Source organism: Cygnus olor, chromosome 12, assembly GCF_009769625.2.
Source record: "Cygnus olor isolate bCygOlo1 chromosome 12, bCygOlo1.pri.v2, whole genome shotgun sequence".
Lineage (NCBI taxonomy): Eukaryota > Metazoa > Chordata > Aves > Anseriformes > Anatidae > Cygnus > Cygnus olor.
This window is the reverse complement of record NC_049180.1, coordinates 14,308,095-14,334,944: the sequence shown is the minus strand read 5'-3', so window position 1 is coordinate 14,334,944 and position 26,850 is coordinate 14,308,095. Positions and strand designations below refer to the sequence as shown.

The 26,850-nt window shown below is 36.5% G+C and overlaps 1 protein-coding gene and 1 long non-coding RNA gene across 9 annotated transcripts in view; one reads left to right on the top strand and one right to left on the bottom strand.

The window, feature by feature from the left end:
• The window catches only part of LOC121076474, a 59,970-nt gene extending 59,276 nt beyond the window's left edge, over positions 1 to 694 (bottom strand). For all 3 annotated transcript variants that reach the window (XR_005823531.1, XR_005823532.1, XR_005823530.1), the window contains exon 1: positions 336 to 694. This is a non-coding gene — a long non-coding RNA (uncharacterized LOC121076474). The remainder of the gene's footprint in view (positions 1 to 335) is intronic.
• The window catches only part of SMPD3 (sphingomyelin phosphodiesterase 3), a 118,069-nt gene that overhangs the window by 16,446 nt on the left and 74,773 nt on the right, over positions 1 to 26,850 (top strand). The window contains exon 1 of one of the 6 annotated variants that reach the window (XM_040570792.1): positions 1,187 to 1,259. The exons of 4 other annotated variants lie outside the window; for them this stretch is intronic. The gene's annotated coding sequence lies outside the window, so the exon portion shown is untranslated. Of the gene's footprint in view, positions 1 to 1,186; positions 1,260 to 5,349; positions 5,456 to 26,850 lie in introns of those variants that run through there. One more of the 6 variants, XM_040570793.1, reaches the window with a different exon arrangement.

The window sequence follows — 26,850 nt, the reverse complement described above, 5'->3', positions numbered from 1 at the left end:
TAACATTAAACAACTGCAAACAAATATAACGTAGTGAAGAGCAACATGTGGTTTATACCTTATCTGGAGAGCACAGCCGATACACAACTCTTCACTAAAGTGAGGCAAGTGGGAACATACATGCAAGGCAGCTCTTCATCTAACCCCCAACCCCACAACTGTGCCTTCTCGTTGAGGAAAGGGGCCAGGGCCTGCTCTACCTCACTTTTACCACCAGAACATACCCATCAATTCTCCGGTTGACTTTACAACACCCAGCTAGGCTAAAGTGACTTTACCGAGAAGAAAATACATGGGGATAACAACTGAAATCCAGCAGCCACAAACTCACTTACCTCCCAGGAACAGGACACCCCGCTACCGTTTTGTGCTCTTTTCAGCCTCGCAGCCCCTTCAGCGCTACCGTCGCCGCTGTGGGCGCCTTTCCCCTCGTGCAAGCGCCTCTGCTGCCGAGCAGCCAATCAGGGCGCGGGTGGCGGGAAAACTGCTCCCTCGTCGCCTCACCTGGTGGAGGGCGGCCGCCATTACAGCTTCGTGTGAGGGTTGTGGTCGTCGGCACGTCAGAAGGCGTGAGGTTGTAGGCAGTAACCCAAAGCTTCCTTCTCTTATTTCTACCGGCTTTTTTCAAGCTTGTCTTGTAGAAGGAGGAAAAAAGAAGGGAGAACTAAAGCTTCAACGAGTGTGGGAGCAGCCCCTGCTGAGGGAGAGGCAGCTGACAGGACTGGGAGGTGTGAGGAGTTGGGTGAGCCGGGAAGGTGAGGGCTGCGGCTGCAGGGGTTCATGGGGTGTTCTGCCTGTCAGAGGGGCAGGTTTCTCTTCCTAAAGCTCTGTTGGTTCTCTTTCTCCAGTGTCATCTGTGTAATTAACTATGCTGGGCAGTATGTGGCAAAGGTATTTCTGTGGTAGGTGCTTTATTATTATTATTAAAAATATAAATATGTTTGCTCCTTTACTGAGTAACTAAGTGTTGTTTCAGGTGAGAGGTTCTGTAAAATGTGAAGGCTTTGTTTTTGTCCGCGAGCAGCTCCCCACCCAGCTGTACAAAGCTGAGGTCAGTTATTGCTATTCTTGCAAGGGGAGGTCTGAGGCTAGAAGCAGGCCAGGTGTGCCTGCCTGCAGTGCACTTTTTGAATGAACAGCCTATGTCACAGAACATGAGTAAGTCTTACAGGGTGATTTCTTTCTGCAGAATTCACTGAAAAATTAAAGAAGCACAGCTTATCTGTCCTCCCCCTGTAAATGGTCAACCTGTAAGTCAAGTAAGTACTCTTGATTCTTGAGGGAGGGCTGGGGTGGAGCTCTCCCATATGGGTCTCTGTTGGAGATTTTGCCCAGACAGTGGAATTTAGGGACTTGGGATCAAATTGATTAATTATTCTGTGTTTTGTTTGCTCAAGGAGCAGGAAGGAAATGTTAAATTATACCCACTTGAAGTTACTTGCTAATGAATAAGTTAATTATATGCTAGGGTGTTAGAAAGATTTAACATTAAGTCCCTGATGTTTTTGTTGTCTCATAAGAATCACCTTTGTTTAAATAAGCTAGAATTAACATCTCTTCTTTAAAAGCCTATATTTTAAGCGGAGCAAAGAAAGGTTTTCTTAAGAAAATAACATGTTTAAATTTGGGGGGCAAGGGGTAGTAGTAAAAATTCAAACATCTGTACGTTGGTTTTCACACATATCTTTTAAAGGCCAGAGTTTCTTCAACCCATGCTTGTAGGCTTCTTATAATGACATGTAAAGACATCTGATGTTTCTGCTTTTTCTGTAGAGTAGTTCAGAGAGCTAATGGAAATATAACTTTCCAGTTTAGTAACTATGCATTAGACAAAACTGTCATTTCAGTTTTTCACTTGAACACAAAGGTAAGCCATCACTATACGTTCAAATATCCTCAGTCTGAAACAAAGTAACAATGAAGGCAACTCCAGTAATGAAACAACTTTTATTGATGTCTTTGGGACCAAGAGTTGTGCTGAAGGCAGAACTTGAGCCTTGGTATTCCATATTTGATATGAAATTTCAAAAGTGTAAAAGCTTCAACACGTACAATTCAATCTCATTTTGCATAACAATTTATTTTAGGAAGTGACTCCTGGAGTGTGCATTAAAGATAAGTGATACCAGCTTAGTGCACTTAAATTGCAAATGGCTGTGTTCTTTGGCAAGACGTTGTATAAATTATCAGTTGGATGAGTATTCTATTGTTGTACCTATTGCCAGTGTCTTGTATGCTCAACTCCTTTACGTTGATTCAACCTGGTTTGATTACAAGAGGAGAAAGGTGTGAGGAAATGCTGCATTTTCTTTCAAGCCAGCTCACTGTTCTCTCACTGTTCAGCTCACTGTCTAGCAACATGCTAGGGTGACATCAGTGAGGAACTAGCAAATGGAAAAGGTGCTCAGTTCTGGCTCAGAAACAATAACATGCAAATAAAATGGTCTAAAACCAAGTCTGTCCAACGGACAGTGCCAGTAAATATAGCAGTAGTGAACTTTGTCATTTAAAGTAGGCTTATTCTGTTAAAGATTGCCTCTTGCTTTGCTCCATCCCTGGTAGAAACAGCGTCCCCAGAAGTCCCCAAAACCTTCAGTGGCTGCAGTGTTGTTTTTGAGTGTATGACATCAGAGTTTTAAAAGCAAGCACCCAGGATTTTGAGTACTTTGCATCTATAACTGGGGACAGATTTTCAAAAGAGGCTAGCACTAATTGTGCTGAGCTCTAGTGAAGATTTGTCCATTTTGATTTTGTGCCTAACTGAGCTGATCTGTTGAAAATCTGCTCCCTATAGCTAAGCCTGATATTCTTAGAATGCTGTGAGGGCAGTAATAACAGGTAAAAAACAAACAAACAAACAAAAAAAAAACAGACAAAAAATATATAACAACTGCCATCCATATCAGTAGCTCTGTGCTGCCACCCTACACAGAATAGGACAGGGTTTTGCTCTCTGGCAGTTATTTTTCTGTGTTGAGACCAAATTTAATACTGAATGTATCTTTATTGTTTTGCCACCTCCACTCTGGCTGTGCGTTTATCTGAAGTATAAGCTTTTGTGAAAGGAAGGCTGCTGGTTATAAGAGTGCAAAAATGTCTTATGTTATTGGGATAATACAGGAATGAAATGCTTTAATGAAAATTTACTTAAGTAAGCATTAATATTGTGAGTTTTGAGATACCACCACTGTTTCTAGAGCAGTACTGCCTTCTGGCCTATAAAAATATTTTATAAATATTTTATCTTAGATTCTCTTTCTCTGTAATCAACAGTGCAATTTCTTCTGAGTTTGATTTTGACTGTTTGATTTAGCAGTATTGAGCCCTGTATAAAAATAGTTGAATCACTGGTAAAATTCATGTTTCATGTTGGAAAAAACTTGCTTCAATTGTCCAACATTTTCACTGGCAGAGCAGTTACAGGGTCTTAATATTGAATTGTGTGGTCTTTCTGGCTACTTGTTTGACTTATTGCAGATTCAGGCACTTTAGAAGATTTCTAGTTCCATTTTTGAATAATTCCTTTCATTTAAAAATTAATTTAGTTGTCCATTCACACATTTTTTTTGGCCTTGTCTGCTAAAAAATCACTATGTCTGATATATATATTGAATAGTTAAATAAATTTTACATGTTTGATGGTTAGTTTGTATTTATGAGAAATAGTGTCTGCAGTTATTGTGATTTACATGAAAGGATTTAATATTTTACTTAATATTATGACATGACTGATAATTATGAATTTGCAAAGCTTTTTGTAAGTAATTTCTGTGCCAATTTGAGACACAGAAAGATAGTTCCTTTAAGTTCAGGTATATTTTTATTCTTTACTTTGCAGTCCTATGCACCTTGCAATGCCTAATTAGTGAATAGAAGCTGTGTGCAATGTGCTCATTTCCCAAGTGGGAATGTAATATGAAATTTCTTGTAAAATTTTCTAGTCCTGCTTGCTTAGAAGCATAAAAATAAATACTGATCAACTTTATTTGATAGAAAATGATTTGTTATGGAAAAAGTAAATCTTCTGTGTTTTAAATGCAGAGGAATTTAGCATGGCTTTTTTGTAATAATTTGATTTGCCTTTAGACAGAACTTTTTATACACAGTCTCTATCACTTGATGCTTGCATAAACCCTGAGAAAATGAGTTATTATTTGTTGCAATGGTAGAAACAAACCAATATTTTTTCTGTGGACTTTTGAGAGGTAAAGAAATTTTCTTGCAATGAATTAAGATGTTTTCCTTTGTTATAGTGTGGTAGTATAAAAGACAAAACAAATCAAAGTTCCACTGGGTTTTCACCTATATTGTAGTTGTTTTGTGCTGTGCTTGCACAGTTTAAACATGGACTCTAAGTAATCTAGATTAAGCAGTCTATAATACCGTAATTCTTGTGGATGGGATACCTGCATGTATGCTGTTGTTGTGCTGATAGAGTAGCTGAGAGAATCCTTAGAAAAACATGAAAATGAACACAAAATGGCTACGCTTTAGTCAATAACTGTCAGAGATTCAGAAACATACAAATAAATGTGATAAGGGTAAAGAAATGAATTGTTGAGATAACTGCTTTACAAACCTTTCATTAAATTGAACTAGAAACCTAGGATATCATTCTGTTTCTAACCTGTCCATGTTAGCTGGAACAAATAGTAGGCTTTTAACAAAACTTAGTGAATTAGAATATAGTGAATTAGAATAGTATGATGACTGTACAGGTTGAAAAAACAAGCATGAAGAGAACTGCCCATGAAAATTGTCACCACTGTGAGCTCCAGGCGCAGGTCCTTCTGTTTTGCTTTGGGACCAGACTGCTTATATGGAGACTCTATTCAACTTGTAACTTCTTAACTGAGATGAAACAATGTTATCCTGTTTTGTTAGTGTCAAGAACAAACAAGTTTAATTAACGGCTTTTGATAGGGCTTTGAGGAATATTCTCGTGTTCATTGTTAGCATGGACACAAAGTTCTGGAATTTTAGTGTTGCATCCTAATAAACAAAAGTAATATGTGCCATGGAGTCAAAGTGAAATGCAGAGTCTAAAATTTTCATTATCAGTTTCATGTAGCTACTACTAATGCTTTTCTTTCTTTTTTTTTTCTTTCTTCCTTTCTTTCTGCGTAAAACTTGAACATTAAACTGTTCTTTCATGTAGAACTTGAACATTAAACTCTCTAGACTCTTGCATAGATAAGTTCACAGCAGTCACAAGCCTCATTTTGGACAAAGAATTCTTCATGTACTTCTGATGAGATGCAGCTTCCTTTGTCATGCTTTTGGGAGGGGGGATAATTTAGCTTTATTCTACATCTGTAGTTTATTCTCTTGAATGTCTTTCTGCAAATGAAGATTTAATTTGCTGAGGCTAATACAGTGAATCTGATTCAACTTGCACCTCACTGACATTGTGAGCCTATTATGGCATTATTAGTCTCCAGTTATAGACGTGAAGGTAAGAAGTGACCTAGTAATGAAGGGTACATGCCCAGCGCGGTGTGACAATAATTTTAAATGAGGCAAAAGGACAAAAATATATATTTATGATGCTCATATCAGAAGGCCACTTTTGTAAGTGGCTACTCTGAAAGCGTTCCCAAGAAGTAGTAAGTTCCCAAGAAATACTGTGCCATCACCTGTTCATCCAGGCTACAGACCGGAACTTGTCACAAATGCAGATGTGTACAATGTGTATAGTTTGATGTACTACATAACATTTGTACTGAAGTAACGTAAAGCAGTTTGATATTACAATGTTTATTTCATTTGTCAGAATAATGTTTAAGTTACACTTTACAAAAAAAAATCACCATGGAAGCATATTTTCTGCTTTGGTGTTTGATGTGCTTTCAGTTTTGAAAACAAATATTGCTTATTAAATGGTTTATTTGTGGTCTAGAAATCTCAAATATTTACTAGCATTAGTATAAAATCAATGTAACTGTCTTCTGTGATTTAAGATATTAGAAACTATCTTTATGCATTTCCAAACATTTTTCTCTGGTGTGAGTAGAATTTTGTGAGACTGATTGTTACAGGATCCTATAGGATTCATTTTTAGAGAAGCTCCTGCCTGCTTTAGGATCACTTCACTGTGAGACTACTGAATGTGCTCCAGTAAACTAAAAGGATTAGAGGAAGCAGAGGGGTAATAACTGTCAATAGGAGGCAGAGTCCATATAAATTACATGTGCAGTATCAAATGTTTTAATCAGTTGCTTTAAAAGTACGAGTATTTCTAATCTGAAGGAAAAAACAGACCCACAGTGGACTGGTGGCCCAAGAAAATGGAACGAACCTCAGAAGCAAGGAAGTATCTCTTTTGGTAGAGTAAATAGCGAAATCTAAGAAAAATGGCAGAAATCAAGGCAAAAACTGCACATTCTCTTCAGATAACACGTATTAAACTTGAGATATGCTGAGTAAGTTATTTTGACAGAGGAAAGAATCCAGTGCAAAGTGAATAGTAAAACTGTTGACTTGCAGAATAGCAAGTAATAGCCAGTCTCATCTTAGATACTGTTTTTATGCTTTTTCCTAGTTTATCTTCAAATATTCACGTAAACCTTTTAAAGTTGTCAGCTGTAGTAATGTGCCATGACACAAGATAGTATTTGGGAGATGCAGATCATACTCAGTTTTAAGATGATGTGAATCAGTGCTACTACACAGATTTTAGCAGGATTGATTCCTTGGTTTAGTTGCCAGTGCAGGGCTGCTTGAGGTGCAAGTATCAGTGCAAGGGATACAGGGAAAAAGCATGAAATGAGGGAGGAAGTGCAAGACAATCCTTTCTGGTGGCTGTGCACGTTCACATTGGCTGAGTTAAACTTTCTGCAAACGTGAAAAATGGACTTGCACATAGTTACTCCTTGCTGTTTGGAGTAGTTTATTAAATTATTAAATGTCATGTTGCATTTAAATCTGTCCAGTTTTCTGCTCTGGTTTGCTTTAAAACCGGAAAAAAAAATCCCTTAAGTGTTCTAGGTGCTATGGAGACAGTGCTGATGTCAGAAATGTTTGCAGTAGGGGCCTGGAAAAGGGAAACAGATGTCTGCAGTTATAGTGGTTGGCTGCTGGTGCATAATATAGAGCATTGGACTGCAGTTCAGAAGTGCTGAGCTAGTGATGGATGTGATAGACTGTTGGGAAGTAGTAGAGCTTGTGGAGAGACAGTGGTTGTTAGCTTACCCCAGTGCTGTGTCACTGAAACTGCTGCGTGGTGTCGTGCTGTGTCCGCACAGAGCTGAGCAGCACCATATGGCTGCATTAGCTTGAACTGGTGCCAGCTCAGGTGTCTGTATTATTTGCAGACTTGGGCCAGATTAAACTGCCTGTTCAACTCTCATTCCTTCTGTCCTACTATATGATAAAGTACCTTTCTGGTGCTTTGCTTATCTTGACCTTTAGAAATCTTTATTTTCTAGGTGGCTTCTCAGCTCACGGGGCTTTTGTGACACCTGAGGAGCCTGGGGGTGAACAGAAGACATAGAGGTGGCTTGAAGTGCCACTCTTGATAGAGGGGGGGAAAAAAAAGGCTGTTTTATCTTAAGCATTGAGTTCTATGGGAAATTCTACGTTGTTGCCATTAATATCTTGCCACGGTACCTTACACTGAACTGGGCCAAAACCAGAAACAGAACCCCCAAAAGCTTTCCAAATCCCAGACTTTAAAATCTCCCTCACTCTGAGAGAAATCCCCTCCTCTACACACCTTGAATCCTGTTTTGTGCAGATAAAATCAGTGCAGAACTCTGTCACGAAGGTCATTAGCTTGGATATTGAGTTAACCACCCTGCATGATTTCTCTACATGTCTCTTTAAGTACAGCTGTGGCAGAACCTTTCCTGCCAAAACCAAGCTGCTTAGTTGTGGTCTGCTCTGCCGTATCTATTGCCTCACTTGGTGTTAGTTTTTATTCTGAACAATAAATGAGCAAAGTGTCTTTATTGCTTATTTGTCAAGCTTTCTAACAAGCCTTTTCTGTTTCACTTTCCCTTGTGGTTAGGAGAAGCTGCCTCTAAAAATCCATTGAGTCATCTTCCTTCCTTTCAAATCCATCTTTTGAAGCTTTTATTTGCTGTGATATCTATAAAGTTTTTACAGCAATTAAACAGTGCTTGTCATGATGTTCAAAATTATCTTGCTTCATGTACTTTCCAGTCAGTCTGTGCTGTTCTCTAAAAAAATAAAATGATAGATTCTATAAGATCCCTTCTAAAAGCAGCATCCAGGCATTAAGGCAGAGGCCTGTAGTATCAGCTCACTTTTAAATAATGAATGAGATTTTAGTCGTTTTTATGTCAATCTCATTTCCATATTGTCTTCTGCATATATTTGTCCATATTCACTTACACAAAAAGTACCTGTGTGAGACCTGTGCTCATTGTCCTAACAGTATTTCTGCGTCTGGACTTGTTTCACCCATCAATATTCCAGTTATTTTACTGTAAAAAGGGAATATACCTTAAAAAAAAAAAAAAAAAAAAAAGTAGGTAGACTTTTTATAGACTGTCAAGTATGAATAGGTTCAAGGCAAAACCAATAATAATTTGCATGTAGTATAAGCTCATCTAAGTATGTAGTATGGAAATCACGTGCTGCTTAGTGAATGTGAAAGTACAACCCTGATTGGAATGATATTGAACTGTTGAAAAAAAAAAGCTGTTGGAGAGGAGGGTGAGAGAGAAGAAAATTAGTTGTAAATTATTTTTTGATAGGAAGGTAAGAGTAAGGTGCCTTCAGGGATCATTTCTTCATAATGAAATGTGCATTAACATTAAAAATATGCAATCATTTTTAATTAGGCTGATGTGTCTACACTGCAAAGTACAAGTGTGGTTGGTTTTTTTTGTTGTTGTTAATGGTATTTCGAGCACCAGTAGCATTTACCTAAGGTGGAATGGGTTGTGTGACAAAATGATTCTGTGCTCAAAAGCTGCAATTATTCTGTAAAATTCAAAATCCAGAATTCAAGATTAGAAGAGGCCGAGAATTTCTGCATTTGATTGGCTCAGGCTGAAAGCTAGAGGAAAAAGTGGTTTGCCTTTTATGCATTCTGTCAGCTACAACAATGCTAACCAAGGAAAGTGTCATCTCCCTAGAGTCTCTTTTCAGACTGAAGTACTGTAGGGCAATAATGAATCTCATAAGAAATTCACGATTGGAAAAAGCAGTGTTTTGCATATAAATGTTTCTAATGGAGCTGTGAACATCAGACTTCTGGTGTATTACTTTGAAAAATACCATGTGAATCCCTGTAGCTTTTAGTGATTCAAGATGTGAAAGGTGTTATTTATTTTAATTTTTATTATGTTCCTTATAAAATATTAAATAATTCCTTGGCATCAAAAAGTACTGTTAGGTCTTTAAGGCTGTACAGAAATAGTTTTTATAACTTCAAAAGCTTAAGTTGCTGATCGATGACATAGAAACCATCATTAGTGGAGAACAATGCCTACTGGTTTCCTGCACAGAAGCATCTACAGGTTAAGTAGATTAAAATGCAAGAAATACATACTTCTAGCAGTAATGTCAAACTGATTAAATTTTCAGAAACAAAATCATACTTTAGAGCCCCAAGTGCGTGTGTGGCAGTTTTGTTTTGTTTTTAATTTACTCTTATTTTTTCCCAATTTATCATCTGTCACAATCATTTGGTCCTATACCACACATAAATCCAAGTCATCTCTGCAGCCATCAGGAGTAGACTCGTTGACTATTTATTTGAAGAGAATTGCGATTCATATAATTGCTGGAGCTTTAGAAGATAAAAGTGTTTCAGGGGTTTTTAATGGTAAGTCTCCAAAGTTTGCTCACAAAGTTTACTCTTACAAAGTCAAAGCTGGGCTGAGATTCTAAGACCACATAAAACTGAAACAAAACGTTTATGTTCGTTGAAAATTTCTGGAGCTGAGTTTGTGCATAGATTTTTCAAATCAAGGAAAAGTTTTTAGTGTTTATATATATGTATATTTTTTTCAAATCCTACTATTACAAAAAGCTACTATAATACTTGATTTAGTAAAGCAGGAATAAATGATAACTTGTACCTGGGTGTTTTTGTTCATTGTGTCCGTGTGACCCTGTCCCTCAGCCTGGAAAATCAGTCTTGGTGATACAAAAAATGGATTGCTATCTGCTGCAGGGAACGACTACTGAGAATAAAAGAACTGACTGTGGAAGAGCCTGTTGTTTTCCATTAGAGAATTGGTAGAATTAGCAATCCAACCTATTTTGCAAATAGAAACATCATCCCAGCATGTCGTCTTTATGTTCCAGTGATGTTGCCTGAGTAACTTATGACAAAATACAGTGGGATTTGCGTTCTCATAAATGGACGTATTGTCTATAGGCTGTTTTCTATGGCTCTGCAAAATATTGGCAACAAAAAGTATCATATCTTTTTGGGCATAACTGTATATCATGCATTTTGCATAACAATTTTTTTCCAGTTAGGTTTTCATTGGAAATCGACTGTCAGTTGAAATGTCAGTTGCTCAGGAGTCCATGGCACTTGTTGCAACAGCAAAGGGCTGAGGACCTCAAATGAAAAGCACTAATTGCTTTCTGCAGCGTATTTTCATTTGCTATTAGAGAGTACTGTAGTGATGTCTGCATTTTACTAAATGCTGTAGTTGGTTTTTTTTTTTTTTTTTCCTTTTTCCTCAGATAGCTGGGTTCCATCAGAGGCTGAAAATGTTTTTGCCTGAAGTCAGAACAGATTCTGACATGGCTTGCGTTAGTTAGCACTTATTTTGCTAGTATTTGGTGGCAAATAGTACCTAGTTACTAGCTAAAATAGTGTAGAATCCTTTGAGATGATATTATTGCTTTAAAACTAAGAAGATTGTGATTTCAAGGTTTAATGCAAGTCTGAAACCGGAGGAAGTGGTAAATGGATAAGATGGGCAGGTAGCCCTGAATTTCTGAAGTGTGCAGGTGTCATCTGTTTTGCCATATGCAACATGTTTATCAGATCACATGTTTATCACATGTTTATTTGGATTCCAAAATAGAGTTTCTTTTGGGTTTCTCTCCTGGACTGTTTTGATGACTTCTTTATATGAAGTTCTAAATAAAGGAAATGATAAAGTCACATCTGACCTAAATCTGCCTTTTTCTTTCAAACTGTCAATGGCAAATAGTTAGCTAAATAAAACCTGTGTGTAAGCTGGGATAGCACTCTGGCTTTCAGAACCAGAAGAATTTACAAAAGGTTAAAGGTCAGAAATACTCATAAAAAAGTTTGCTATTAGGCTCTATTTGTTGCTGCTAAGATTTAAGTGTTCTTTGAAATGGCTGTGGTACAATTGGGAGCTCCCCTTTGTATGATAAATCTCTTTCATGCTTTTATCAGAAAAAATGGTGGAGAATACAAAGTACTCATGCGGAGGTGTGGAGAGAACACATGGGGAAACAAGATACATGTAAAGCTTGTAAAACAAACAGTTGTTGGTGTTGTGGGTGGGTTTTTGTTTGGTTTTGGCATATAAGGAAGTTTAGTTATGGCTTTGTCTCAAGCATAACCACCATTTCACATTATTTTGGTTTTGGCCACTGATACTCGCCATTGTATCCTTCACTCTTCACTGATGAAAATTGAAAGAGAAACAAATGAGATAGAGTTAAAACTGTCCTTACTAGTTTTAGTGACTTCAGTGTCCTGTTTATCAACTACAGAAGTCAGGTATTTCCAAGTGTCAGATCACCGGATGAGTGTTCTTCTGTGAGACATAGTATACCTTTTCTCACTGCAATGGTGACATCTCATGAAACTAGCAGACTTCTAGTTACTGTTCCTTCCCTCTGTCTGGGAAGAAAAGGGAAATTTACGTGAGAGCTTCCTATTTCTAATCCCTATTTTAGATAGCATTCTGTGTATTATGCTTTCTTTTCCTTATTAAATCCCATTTGAAAGATTTTGCTGGTTTCAGAAATTATTTTTGCTCTACTGTTCACTTCACAGTCCCTCGCTTTGCTTTTATATAAATCTGACTTCTGAAAAAGTCTGTTGTTTTTCAGACTGAGGCAAAATAAATTTTTAATCTCTGCAGCTTTTTCCCTCTCATATCTGTCTGGAGTCTTAATTCTTAGTCTTAATCCTTGGTGTAAAGAAATGGTGATATTTTATTTTAATTAATGCGAATAGTTGAAATTCACATAATTTACACTGTCTTTATATTTAGATGTGGTTCCAGGAAACACAGAAGAGGCTTAATGGACTGAATGTAAGATTTAGGAGTTGGGATATCTGGGTTCTTTCCCTGATGTTACCACACGTTTTCTGTGTGTGACATTTTGCAAACTTGTTTTCTGCTGCCTTTAGAAATGCTCAAGAATTATCCGTGGAAAATGTACCAATTTATAGAGGATAATTAGAAAGCATATTTATTGTTTAGCTTTATTTTCAAGTATATCTGAGTTGTGTGAGGCCTTGTGCTGTCCTTCTGTATGAAAACTTTATATGTTCTTAACTACTATTGCTTGCTGTGAATATAAAGTTGTTCTTTAAATATCATCATAGTACTTTTCTACAGTTGAATTACAGTTAAAATGTTAAAACTAGCATGGATTAATTAGGAGAACTGACATTTTCTGCTAATATCTTCAAGAGGACAAGGACAAAGAAACAGGTGTTCTGGCAAGGCAAAAGGTTCAAAATAAAGTAGTTCAAAGTAGTTTCAAAGGCCAGGGAAAACACAGAGGTTATATTTTGGGTGGAAGTGATGTTATTATTCAACTTCTCTAGCTTTATGCAACTACAGTATAAAGACATCATCTACATAGCACTTGAGTTAATCATCTGAGCAATCTTTATGGTGAATGGAAAGACATAAGCACTTCTGTGTGCAGTTCATTTCAGCTTTGTGAATCTGAGTGAAAAATCCTACTTTATTGAGATCAGAGCAGTCTGCCCTACTATGCTCATAAAACTTCCTGGGTATATTTGTAGGGGAAAAAGAGCATGATGCATTTGACCGTGGCTTACATCACTTCAGTCAGTGTTCAAACTACATACTTGTGTCCTGAGTATGCTTAAACATAGAACAGGTTCACTTAGACTAAGTTCTGTCCAAAAATGAATTGTTTGTAACAGCCTGCAGTAACTAACATACAACACAGCTGAACAAATGGCTGTCAATTTATCATAATCAAGGATTTGTGGTACTGGCAGGACAGGGTTGTTTTATCACGTATGTAACGTAATTCTTTGATTATTAAAGGTGAAGCACTTGGTTAGTGATTTGCTGTTTTTACCCTTTCTTCTTTGCTGTCAGGTGGATGTTGATGTGTTTTGTTGTTAATTCTAATGCTTGAGCTAAACGCAACAATTAATTAAAGTAAATCAGGACTAAGAAAAAATGAAGAAACAAAATGTCTAGGGAAAGAGGGCTTTATAGCAGTACTTAAAAGCTATAGCAGACATGATTTCTGATATAAATAAGTAAAGTTGCAGTTTCCAAACAGTTGGTTACTCTTGTCTTGTTCTGCTGAGTTGAACTTTGATAGGAAAGTTCATATCTTTCCTATCAAAGGAAAATAGTTTCTGAATCTTTAAAGACAGGTACCTGTCAATGGAAAATGGTTTCTGAATCTTTAAAGACAGGTACCTGTCAGGTTATGAATACCGAAAATTTGGAATGATGGTTACGAATAATTTCCAATTCATGGGTCCAGTTTGTATGATCAACATTAAATGCTTTTTGTGGATTTCTTTAGCCCTAATCCAAAAGCAGCGCTACATGGGACTCTCAGATAGCTCTTGTCCCACAACAAAGCATGTTCACTTTGCAGAAGGGAAATAAATGTGTGAGCCCTTTATTTATTCTGGTCTCTCCTGCTCCTCAAGTTGTTGTTAAACCTGTTAATGTGAGTAATGTCCAGTGATGGTGAAACTTCAAAGACATGAATTTCCTACCTCTGTTTTTCAGCTGGCATAACGTTAAGATCTTTTTATAAAAATAAATAGAAATTGCTCTGTGTTCTGTCTGATAAGTATTAGGGAAATAACTTCATATTTAACTCAGTTTGCATAAACACTGAAAATGATAAATGGCTAGATCTTCAAGCACTTCTTTTGTTTTTTTAACTAATATTAATGTGGTATTACAAATGTGTCCTTGCTAAGGACAGGTAAAACTCAACATTTAGTGTTGGATAGAATGAAGGGAAAATATTTTGTAAAGGGCCATGCATATGTGCATTTGAGTTACAGAGAAGTACTTAGATTGCCAAAGCAACACCATCCCGCTGGTACTAATGTGATGCTGAAGATGATTACAGTGCTGTGTATTTGTGTATGTGTATAGAATTATTCAGTAAGGTCTGACTATGCCCATATAAAATGTCAGGTATCTCTGTACCTGACATGACTTAAAAGCTACTTCAGCAAGCTGGTTTAAAACAAACAAACAAAAAGGTGTGATCTAGCTACACCTCTAGAGTTTTGCTGTCACATGCCAAATGATGAGTCAGTGAAATTACAGCGTGCTATGGAAATGTGCTCTGATATGTGGTCATCCATCACCACGAGCCTTGTCTTTTATTGTCTTTTTTTATGGGATCACATCCCATAATAAAAATTTAACCTGTACTTATTATTAAAGCAAGGTAGCTTTTACAATTACATATGTAATGGGAGAGGGAGCAGGTTGATTGAAAAGCCTCCATCTTTCTGTAATTAATATGGAACTCAAATGACCTAAAAATGAAGAACATTATCATCCTGGAAAAATTAGCTGTCTTAAGTTTCATTCTTCCCCATCATGGTTTGTTAATGAGGAAAATCCTTCCCATTGCTATTTTCTACAAAATGATACTCAGCAAGAACAGAGAGTGCTCATTATCTTCTGGATGGTACTTAACCGTGCTAACAACCATACGGGACAATTTTATCTCTGCAGTGAAATATAATGTATGTAGTGTACACTATGGCTTATAATAATGAGACCACCTTTAAGTAGATGTTAAAATACAAAGAGCCAACCTACTCTTGGTAAATGACTTGCAAGTTGTGAAGAATAGCACTAGGTCTGCTTGGCTTTGCTCTCTGTCCTGTTCTTGCCCTTTCCAAAATCTACTTTGAGAAACGTACAGCTTCACAAGCATAGTCTGGTATAGAAGATGATTACTCCAAAGGGTGTTACTGTTTTCTTTTGTAGTTTGCAGTTAAGACTGGTGGGAAAGATGTATTGTCATCTATCTGTTCATTCTCTCAAATTTATCACAGTAAAAACAGTTTTGGTCTGAATATTAGAGAAGAGCAAGGTAAGAAACTGTACCCATAGTGACTGGAGTTATTCCGTTGTGTGCTTCTAATCCAGCATCAGTTCCTCATGTTGTGATGGCTCAGAAAAGGAGCCATGGATTTAACAGTGTATACTTCACAATGGGGTAATGGTTATGTAAAGCTACAAGATAGAATTATATATCTGATTACGTTTGATTTAGACAGTAACACGATCATCAATTTCTGGAGATGCAATAAGAGAACTAACAGCCTGCTACCCATTCTATAGCTGTCTCCTGAAATGTTAAAAGATCAATAGGTATGTAAGGGCAAGGGGTGAGGAAATTGAAAAAGACAAGAACAACTTGTATTGAAAAGGGGTGATAGAAAGAAAGGAGAAGATGATGAGCTACCTAGCATCCCAGCTTATCAGGGACACAACACTAATGCAGCTGATCCATGTAAGCCTATTATAGCTAGCAACTAGCAACGGGGGGGAAAAGCCATGCTCCTGAAGCCTGAGAGTAAGGAGGAATCCACCTAGTGCATTCATTATGAATGGTGCTTGTGGATGTGTGCACACCTCAGTCAGGTTGAAGGCAAATCTTAAGTTACTGCTGACTTCCTTTAAGGGTTGGGATGGAGGGGGGGGAGTAGGAGGGAGAGGGGCAAAACAGAAAATAAAGTAAATCCTAAAAATGCTATACTTGCCAAAAATACTCCATAAGTCATTAAGTTTTACTCAATAAGTCATTATAAGTAAAGAAAGAAAATAGGCATGATGTGTTCTCATCAGATTGGACCACAAATAGGGAATTAAATATTGTCATGAAAGACCTTTAATATTCATAGCTAATATTTACCAAGCGAAAGAGAAAACAATGATTAACTTCTGGCAGCAAAACAAACTTTTGTTTTTCTGAGTGTCTTTATTTACATGCTTCCCTTTTGCCTTGCTTTGCAGCATTACTAGAACACTACCTTCTGTAGACTTTTCCATGCTAGAAAACAGAATCCACATCTGTTGGATGGGTACCTTGCTGGTTTTATATCTAACTGTTAGGAACTGGGCACAGCAGCAGTAATGCTACTGTCTGTTGTGTGTAATTTGTTCAGGAAAAGTGTTGACCTCTTCTCGTGAAGTATTGTGCAGTGTAATAGGAATATGATTTAGGGAACAGTCCTAAACTTACTGAAATGGATAGGTATGTTGTCCATCTGCTAATTTGTACTCGGGGTAAGAGTCCTATTTTGTAAAGCAATAAAATATTCTTTAGCTGTCTTCAAGCTTGTTGTCTTCCTCCATTCAACTGCTTGTCAGGGAAAAAAAACAACCTAGTGCATGTTTCTCATTGGCAGAATTAATAAAACAGAATGCTGACAGGATACAGAACGATCATAATTTCAGAACTGCTGTTATGCATCGTTCTTCACCAGCAACGCAAGAGACAAGTACAAGCTGATATCCTGCAACAACCCTTAAGGTGAATTCCTTTGAGTAAAGCTGTCAATTTGTTCTTATATCTCAAGTTTGTATCAAAAGTTCTAACAAAAATATAAGTATCTTTTGTTAACTGTTACCTCACTTTAAGAAAAAGAATTGCCAGAGTGGTGTCAAAGTTACCTGTTTCAGTTCAGAGATTTGGTTACTTGGTTTCCTGCCTGCCCTTAGACTTAACTGAGATCTGCAAAGCTTTAAAGTGTTAAATTCTGGAGATGGACTTGTAGGATTTATAGCATTATTTTCTTCCATTTTCTTCCACTGTTTTGCTGTATGCTGATAGGTAAAGTACGTAGGTGCCTAGCTTGAACCATCTGTTAAATGGGCTTAAAGTTAAGTTACAGAGCTGACTGAACAAACGTTCAAATTAGCAGATAATCTTTTGAATGGAGGTAAAAAACATTTCCAGGCCAAGGAGTAAGAACTGAAGGATGTATGGGTTAGAGACTTGAGTTTCTGTCTCTTATTTAAAACAAAACACGTAAGTTTAAAATTCAGCCAGCTAACATTAGTTATTGTCTTACCATTAAATCAGTTTTCTTGAGTCAGAATCAAACTCTATGGGAGCTGGATATGAAGCATTTCAATTTCCACTTGAAATTCTGCTTAGGTAGAGACTTTAAAGTAATGATTTTAAAATAACTGGAGATATTTAGGGGAGTAGTTCCATAAAAAGCATAACTGTGGATTTGCTGCTTTTTTATTAATAAAATTTAATTATTGTCTTACCATCATAAAATATATTAAAATATTACTTAAAATAGCTCAGTAACATCTGAGCAATCCTAGCTATTTTTATGCAGAGAAATTGACGTTGGTTGAGAGTAAATATAATCCTCAAGTCAGAAAGAGCTTACAGAGAGTTAAAGCCATGCATGATCATTTTTCATCCAGTTTTCTTTTTTACCACAGTAATTAGGCACAATGCCAGGCAGCAGAATAGAAAAGAAAGTTTCTTTAATAGAATTTTTTTTTTTTTTGACAAGCATTGCTGAAGACATTCTGAGATTGGTATTTTACTTTCTTGTGAAGCTCTCTTCATGGTCATTTCTTCTAAGGGGAAAACTTTTGGTCATGAGTTAATTTATTTCAAAGGTATCTACATGCTATTTGAGCTTGGAGCCATTTCAATTAGGAAGGTGATTGCTCACGCTGGCCATAATGTGTTTTTTTTTTTTTTTTTTTGTGGTGTTTGTGTGTAGATTTTTTTTTGTTATTGTTGTCTTCAGGAAACCTTGAGGGTGTTTGATGTGGAGTAATGCTGAGTAATATGCTGCACAAAGAATGTTTGGGAAGTAACATCAGTCAGTCTTGCATTTTTTTAGTAGAATTAGCTGGGGAGTAGAAAGCTGGAAATTTTTTTTTTTCAGTCCTTTACATTACTAGAAGAATGATTCTGCTGCTTAGACACTTAGTAATCAGACACTTTGTAGCTTCTGATTTCCAGCATGATCCTATGTAAAGAAAAATGTGCTTTACTGCAGTAGCTCCTTAAGTTAGTATTTGGGTTTTATGGTGGTTTTTGTGTGTCTGTAGGAGTGACTGTGTTTGGCAGAATATTTTCTTTGGCTGAAGTTTTAAGAGTCATTTGCAGACATCCAAGCTGTAGAGAGAGGATTTTTTGAGTTCTCTGAATTGGAAGGCAATATCACCATTTCACATGAGACTTCTAAACCCTTCAGTCTGATTTTTCTGGCATTTCAGATTTTATTTAAATCTAGTCTACGTGTTGTGTTGGTCTGGTAGTGTCTGTTTTTCATTCTACTGCTGTAATCCAACTATTAGAGTACGAATAATCAAGACTGGAGTTGATTTTAAAATGAAAGAATCACTGCCTCTCAGTATTAGCCATTCACTCATGAATTGGAGGTATACCTGTTTTCCTTTAAATACTACTTAAGGTCTAAATTAAAGCTTTCATCTATAAAATTTGAGGTGTTTGGAACTAAAATGATAATAAATAGATAAAGTTTAGCCAGATTGCTTTTCATGGGCTTGAAATGCATGACCTCGAAGGGATTTTTATACTCTGTTTTAGGTTTGTATAAACCCTAGTGTGCTATACAGCAAGAGGGGACCTTCTCTCCTCCCAAGTCTATTGTGAAGTCAAAAGGCACTCCTCTTTTCAGTGCTGTTAATTTTTTTATTACAGCTTAGTGAGTTACTTAACAAAAATATACTTCTTTTATTGCCGAGGCATCTGTCTTTTCAAGTTTATTGTGGCTGTTAATAATAAACTTCAGTCCCAGTTTATGTTAATTTAGCCTTTTGGGAGCATAAAATACTGAATTTAAATATTATTGTATTAGGTTTTAAGACTTAACGGGCTTATTTTGGACTGAGCAAATTTGGTAGCTGCCTTGAGATACTAATTGCATCCACAGAAACTGTGAGAGAGCTAGAGAACTCCTTCTTTACCTTCTGTTTCTATGAGTAAAATGCAGAAATTGCCTTTTTATTGTTGTTGTTGTTGGGTGAGTTGAGTGGTTTTGACCGTTTTACAAAAGCTATAAAGCATTTCAAATCTTTTAGACATAGCACAGTAATAACTGCATGTTAGATTGGACTTCTGTACAGTCTCTCTCTGAATTAAATTGTATAATTGGTGCCTGAACGATGTAAGGAGAGCATATCTATATGTTATGCACTAATACATGTCATTGCAATAATATATGAATAATAAGTTATGCAGCTTGGTCTCTAAACTAAGGGGAACTAATTTAAGGAAAATAAGGGGACCACTTTCCCATGTTTCTAAATTTATATTCAATTGATACCTTGACTAATGTGCTTACATCTGTTTTACTATGAGAGTGGCATGGCCTCATAAAAGATTCACAAAATTAGAATAACAAAATGTAATGAGAGGGAAAGGAGTGCCTCCCTTACAGAGATGGTATTGCTTCTGCCCAGTGCTTCCAAGGCAGTCTCAACCCTTATGCATGTTGCATAGGGTTCTATGCATGTTGCTTAGGCTTCTGAGAAAGAAGGGAGTCTGTAATTCCAGATTGTGTTCTCAGACTGTTCCTTTCTACTTATATTCTGATTTCAGCTGGTAGACTTAGGTCTGGGAGAATGGAATCAAATAAATTTATTTTCACAATTACGTAATTCTATAATTTTGGAGTCTTGTCATAGTTTTCCTTGCATGAATTTATGATGTATATTAGAATTCAAAGCCACTGAATGGTGAAATTTAGGGCACTTCTGTGTGCTAAAGGAAATGACTTTAGTATCATTGTTTGTAAGAGGAGGAAAAAAGATGTACAGTCCCATATGAATTTCATATAGAAAGAAAACTACGCTTGAAGGTGCAGGTAAAAATATTTAAGGTTTTGGTCATGGAAAATATAGTACATCTTGCACTACTTAGCCTCATGTGTATAATATACAATCTTACTTGAAGTTCTGTGTTGGGGTGGAACAATTTCTCTTAGAGTATACAAAGCTTAATGTTATTGTCTGGCACGCATCCTGCTGAAGGACCTGGGGAGTGTCAGAAGTCTGGTTTCTCGCTGAAGTTTCTTCTGCTTCTTGCTTTGTTTGTATGAGCATGTTATATACCTATACGCATTTTTGTACATGCTATATACTTGCAGACATCGTTCTTTAATGTATTGTCTCTTCATTTTCTCTAAAGTGATCTTACTGGTTACAGAAAAGTAAAATATAGCCCGTGAGTCATGTTACTTCAGTGAAAGAACGTGATATATGTTCATTGTGCACATATTGTAATCACAAAGGTTTGCCTTTACTGAAAAATAGGACTAATGTTTGAGCATTTGTTACATCTCAATTCTTCCCTCCCATCTTTATCACATTTATGAATATGTGTTTTGCAGTGTGAATATGAGTTCTTAATCAAGTTCAGTGATCCTATAAGGAAGCTGTTCAAGAATCTTGAATGTCTGACTTCTGTTTGTGTGGTTGGTAATTGGGTGGAAGCCACTGTAATAGTAAGCTTGAGCAGAAACTGCCTAATTTTCTTCGCGGGTTTCTTCTCAGAAGTGGGCCAAGAACTAACCACTGAAGAGATGTAACAGTAGTAACATCTATTGTTCTTGCATTCACTAATACTGATGGAAGTCATGTAAGGCTCCCTTCAATGGGAAAAAGACTGACTAATAGCATGGTAATAAGTTTTTTAATTTGAAGTGACGGAATGCATGTAGATGTCTTAAAAAGTAATCAGAAATTGAAATTAAAGACAGAGGTGAGTGCTCAGTCCTTGATAGGCAGCTGATGCTCTACTTCTTTGCTGTTTCTTTCTTCCTCTGCCTCTGGCTAAAACAGTGCTGCAGAGAAAGTTCAGAGGCCAGTTTTACTTCAGACAGTAGGCTGAAGTAGTAGCTGCACTGAAACAATTCCTTAGCTGTAGCTTCTGAACTATATGGTTCAGAGTTGTTGGATTCTCTTGTTTTGCTGTTAGGTGGAAGTTGGTTGCTCAGAATTGGTACAAACAGAAGGGAACTGTTTAGCATGAGTGCTTTATTATGTAACTTTTTATAACTTTTTCTCTGTAAAATGGGCAGTCAACTAAAAATTATATACAGGAGAACTTTGTTTTTTTAACATGTAATATACAGTTCGATTATTTCAGTCAGACATATGAACCAATTTAAAATAGAAAACTAAGAAATGCTTTCTCTCTCTATAAATATCTATTAATATTTATTGACTGATAACTGTGAATTCTTACATTTTAAGTAGATTTTTTTTATGCTTTCATTCATTAAAAAGACATTTAATAGTCTTCATTTGTTCAACACAAAGTTGGCTCTATTTTTATCAGAGACTTGCTGTCTTATTTTTATAAAGCCCATTGTTTGCCTTTGAAAGGTTCTGAATAGAGCTTTAACAGGAGACTAAATTTGAACAGCCAGAAAGATTTGAATATAAACTTATCTTATTCTCTCTCTGGATTGCTTAGATTTTAATTTTGTGAACTGCAGCAAGAAGCTTAAAGACCTTTCCCTATCTTCTGCAACTTTAGCCACTGAATTTATTCACTACTGGCAAAATCCTGTATGTTTGCTGGTTCTCTATCAGCATCACTATTATTTGTCTTATACACATCAGAGTTTACTTCTACATCTGTTTAAGGAAATCTATTACCTTTTGACCTATAGGGAGAAAAATATTGTATACTTTGATGTTTTACACATGGACTGCTTAAAAAACAGATTCAATTTTTATGATTCTTTGATTACCTTTTATTTAATAAAGATAACTTTTTGATGAGTTACTTAAAATTATGTAGCTGGAACAGTGTATAAAAATGAAATTGAGTGAGATATTTGAATATTGTTGCATATTTAAATAGATATGGGCAATTTGGATGCCTCCATTATGAGCAGTTACAACAAGTTTATTTACCTGGTAATTGTTCTTCTAAAAGATGCTCATTCCAAGTTAATCTGTATAGTATTGTTTGTAAATTCTCACCGTGTAGTAGTTTAACTCACAAGTACTCATAACTTTTATTAAAAAAAAATAAGGAATTGCTATGTTGAGTTATTACTTATTCCTAAGTCATTTTGAGTGATATCAATCAGGTTAGGAAATAGTAATCTTATTTATGCAGAAACAGGGAGGACTGAAAGAAAGTTAAAGTTTGAAACATCAGTCAGTAATCTACATCTTATTTAGGTCTTTTTATTTTATTTTATTTTTTTGCTCCTTTTCCTGGTCTTTCAATGTAACAGTGCGTTAAGAACTGGCCTTGAAAGCAGGCTTGGTTAACTGGTTTTTTTTTTTTTTTTTGTAAACGAAATTGTACTTTCATCTTGTTTGTAATTAAAAAACAAAAAACAGAACAGCAACACCAACAAAAAAAAAAAGATAAGTACTTTCCTTGGCAGCCCTCGCTCAAAGGACGGGGAGCAAATGCCAAAGGACAGTGCATGCTTCCTAGTTTTCTGCTCCAGCAGGAATGTAGTCATTTCATTGTGAATTGAAACTAATCAGCTCAGTCCACAGCAGTCTTTCTGAATGAACCTGGGTCATGCGGATCCAGCTCAGATTTCTCTGCACTACACTCCTGGTACTGGGATTTGCTTCTACTGTGCTAGCTCAGAGTGGCTACATGGGCTAAAATACACTTGTGTTTATCCTTGTTTTCATTAATGAAAGAAGAACTTGAGACTAGATAAAGCCCTGGGTAACCTGGTCTGACCTCATGGCTGACCCTACATTGTACAGGAGATTGGACTACAGAGCATGTGAGGTCCCTTCCAACCTGAATTCTCCGTGATCCTATGAGTATAGAGAAGGAAATAAGGCCTTTGACATGTTCATGTGTGGTGAAACCTATTTGGGGGTCAGTTCTTTGCTTAATCTGAAAATGAGTTAAGCTTTTTTAACTGAATAATTCAAGTGTGGGATATGCAAAGTAAATTAGGTTACTTAATTCAGGCGGGTGCAGTATCTTCTGAACAGAGTCGGTGCTGAACAGTCCTCTTGCTCAACCTAAATGAAGGTAAATGGTTCTGAATAATCAAATTCTGAGAACTGCCAGCAGTAATGTGGCTCATTAGTATGCTACAATCACTGTTTCACAGAGGTGGCTCGATGCATGGACAGTACAACCGGAGTTCCCATCCATAAAAATGATGATGCGATAACTGTTTAGTACTAATCCAAGGGGCTGGCAGCTGTAATAATACCAAGTAATAAGTGGACTGCATAGCCTATACATCTTTAAAGAAATTAAATTTATTATTGCTTACTAAGGTAAGTTGAATATGCAAGGAACTTCCACGCTGTACAAACCAGTGATAACAGTTAAAACAATGTAGTCAATATCCATGTGGAATAAAAATGTGATTGTATGGCTAATTGTATGTTTGAAGTATAAATCCCGACTAGATCTATTGGTCCAAATATTTGACTGTTCACCTGCTGATAATGACCAGGTACTTTATAGCTGTCTTCCTAGCCTTTGTTTAGTTGAGTGTCAGTTGAGAAAAGTAACAATTATTATTTCTTCCTAAATCCAGGTCTTATTTTTTTCCTGAAGAGTTTGAAATCTCTGTAAATTAAAGATCTGAGTATGCAAACGGTGAATCATCATCAGTTCCTACTGAACAATACTGCAGACAGAAAATAGGCCTTCCTGGTGAATTTTTCTGCATAGTTCTTGTATGTCAAAAATGGAGTAATTGAAAACAAAATATATTTCCGAAAAGGATTGTTTTCTCTTAATCTACCAACTTAAGAAAAAAGAGTTTTGAACAAAAATGAATGTAACTTAGCACTTTTGTATTTTCAAAATGAAACATTTACGTTTTTATTGAAAATTAATTTTCAAATTATTTTCTGGAGAAGAGAAAATATCATAAAATCAACCTACAATTATTTAAAACTAAGCAAATGATTTTGAAACAAGATTAAGATTTGAAGGGTGTTCAGTTGAAGATTTTCCACTTCTGAGGAAAATATTTCACTATTTTGAGTTTATTACTGACCTAGGAAAACAATTTCATACATAGCTTTTTGCAGAATTAAACCCAGATGTATTTTCAGATGACTGTATTCATGACAAAAGTGATATCAGTGTCCACAGTAATACTGAACGGTGCCAAATACTTGGTCCTGGACATTCTGTTAGCAGTAAGATCTTTATAGTCTCGTAATTTTGGCCATATATTGTAGAAAAAACCAAGAAGGTGGTGCCTGCTCCCCTAAATTCTCTTTTCTGTTCAGATTTGTAAGAATACGTGGCAAAGCAGAGGGAGGAGGGGGAGGGGAAAATGACCTACCGAAATCTCAGAGAGGGCCATGAGCAAGAGGCACAGACAGAACTAGAATCTAGACATCAATCTAGGGATGTAAGCAAGCAGTTCTGTCTGAGCAATAGCAAGACACAAAGTGGGGAGGGGGGAGCAGATCTCTTTCCCACAGGCTTTACACTGCATGTTTTAGCTCTCCTGTCACTTATGTGGAGAATTCTCTCATCTTTCTTGCATCACTTTTTTGTGCTTTATTTAGTACAGACTGTCTTTTGAATCTAGTAGTGCAGTATGGTGTGTTTTTATTTTTATTTTTTTTTTGAGGGGGGAAGGGATATGCATGTTCTACTTCTTTTGGAAAATGCTGTCTTTTTATAATGATTTTTTTTTGCATTTAATTTCTCTTATAGTTCATACTGTTCTTTACCTGGTACTTTCTAGCTGCTGCTGCGCCAGTATAATTCCTGATAACTTTCATGAAGCCATTTACGGATGTGCTAAAGACAGGATATGTCGCAAAGACTTCACAGTTTGATGAGGCACTTTCCAAGGGGACAGAGATCAAAATGGTCCAAACAGCAAACTCGGAGCCCAAAACCTGATCTTACATCAGTGTTGAGTCCCAGCAGCTGCACACAGAAAAAACTGGACTTAGAGGCACACCTTGTCCTGAATAGGGTGCTTATGGGGGGCCTAGGGGCGCTTTCACCAGAGAGTAGAGGGTACGTAATGGGGATCAGTCTCTGGACAAGTCTGATCTCTTCTGAAATAAAACCTGGAAAGGAAATCTAGTCTTCTCAATGAAGGGCTGTGATAATGCTTTCAGGACTATAATAACATAGTGCTACTATTTTTCCCTTTATTAGCATGAAAGGGAGAGAAGTTTGAAGCTAGTTTCCAGAAAATATAGAAAAAGATTAAAGCAATTTCTAGATATTTCTGTAAACAACATAATCAATTTAGCATGTAAATTTCCTTTATATTCTTGGGGGAGATTACCAGTAGGTTGCTTTCTTTTTCTTTTGTGTTGAAGTTTTCCAGAGAGCTTTCCAGTGATCCTCACAGTAGGCTTACAATTTTTGTTTGTAAAATTTAGTTTTGCGGAATGTAACATTTGAGTGTATGGGATTTTTGTTTTAATCTCTCAAGAACTCAGACATTGTGGGTTCAGGTAAAAATAAGCTGCTCAGCCATACTCAGTCATGCTGTAAAATTGTACTTGCAGGTATTGCTCATACAAAGCCAAATGTAATTGCTAGAGAAGGCAGCAGGAGATCAGACTCGCTTGTATGTGAACCAGGTTCACAAACGGCCGCAGCGATTATCAGCGTGACTTCTGTGTGTACCACTGTTCCACTGCAGAAAGCCTTAGAATGATTCTAGAACCTGTCATCAAAAATTTGTCCTTCTATTACAGAGATTGAACTTGTCTTATGTAGAATGGTACTTAAATCACAGTTAGTAGTTCCAAGCTTCTTATTTTCTTTAAAGTCAGGTTTGACCAAAATATTAGCAACCAGCAGGTCTTTTTCCTTTACTAACCACAGGGTACAAATCTGAGGTTTTTAACTGCTGCTAATCTGTTGTTGAATCCCACTGAGGAGAAAAGGTTGCTGCATAATGATTTGCAGATAGATCTTTAAAATTGGAAAGCAATGTTTATTGGAAAATACACAAAGTTCTTGTTGTTTGGTATTAAATTATACAAGTTTTTCATTTGAAATAGTTTGTAGAGCATTAGGTTGAATATGCAGTACCAATTAGAGTCTGAAATTTATTGTTTTGGGGGACCAACAGCATATTTATGTTTGTTTGTTTTTTCAGGAAATACCGAAGTATTAGGGTTGAGATTGTCATTTGATTTTGATTTGTTTTTTAAATCTTCTCAAGCATTTGATAACGGAAGGTGTTCTGGAATGTTTACAGTAGCTGCAAAACAAAAGTAGGCTGCCAGGAAGACTTTTTCCTGTTTTTGTTTTTGTTTTCAAGAAAGCTGTTTACAGCTCTGTTTACAAAGGTTTGTGCATATGACCTACTGAAGTGGAGATGGGTATTTGTAAGATAAAAGTCAGTATTAGCAGTAGATCATTATATATGATTTTTCCTTCCCCACTGATCCTTGACTAGAGAACTATTCTTATCTTAGACATGTTGGTATCAGATGTTACAATCATAAATGCATGGATGCAGGACTTGATGTGAGAGTTCACCTTTGTTTCCTCTTGACGTTAATAGAATAATGTAGGAAACTTCTAACGTTGCACATTAGGAGCCACATTCTTCAGTTCAGGGAAGCTGGTATATGGTGTTCCTTGGTACCCCTAGGAAGATTCTGGTTTTGATGTAATCAGTGTTCATTGAGAGTTGCATGTACTCTGTCTCCATCA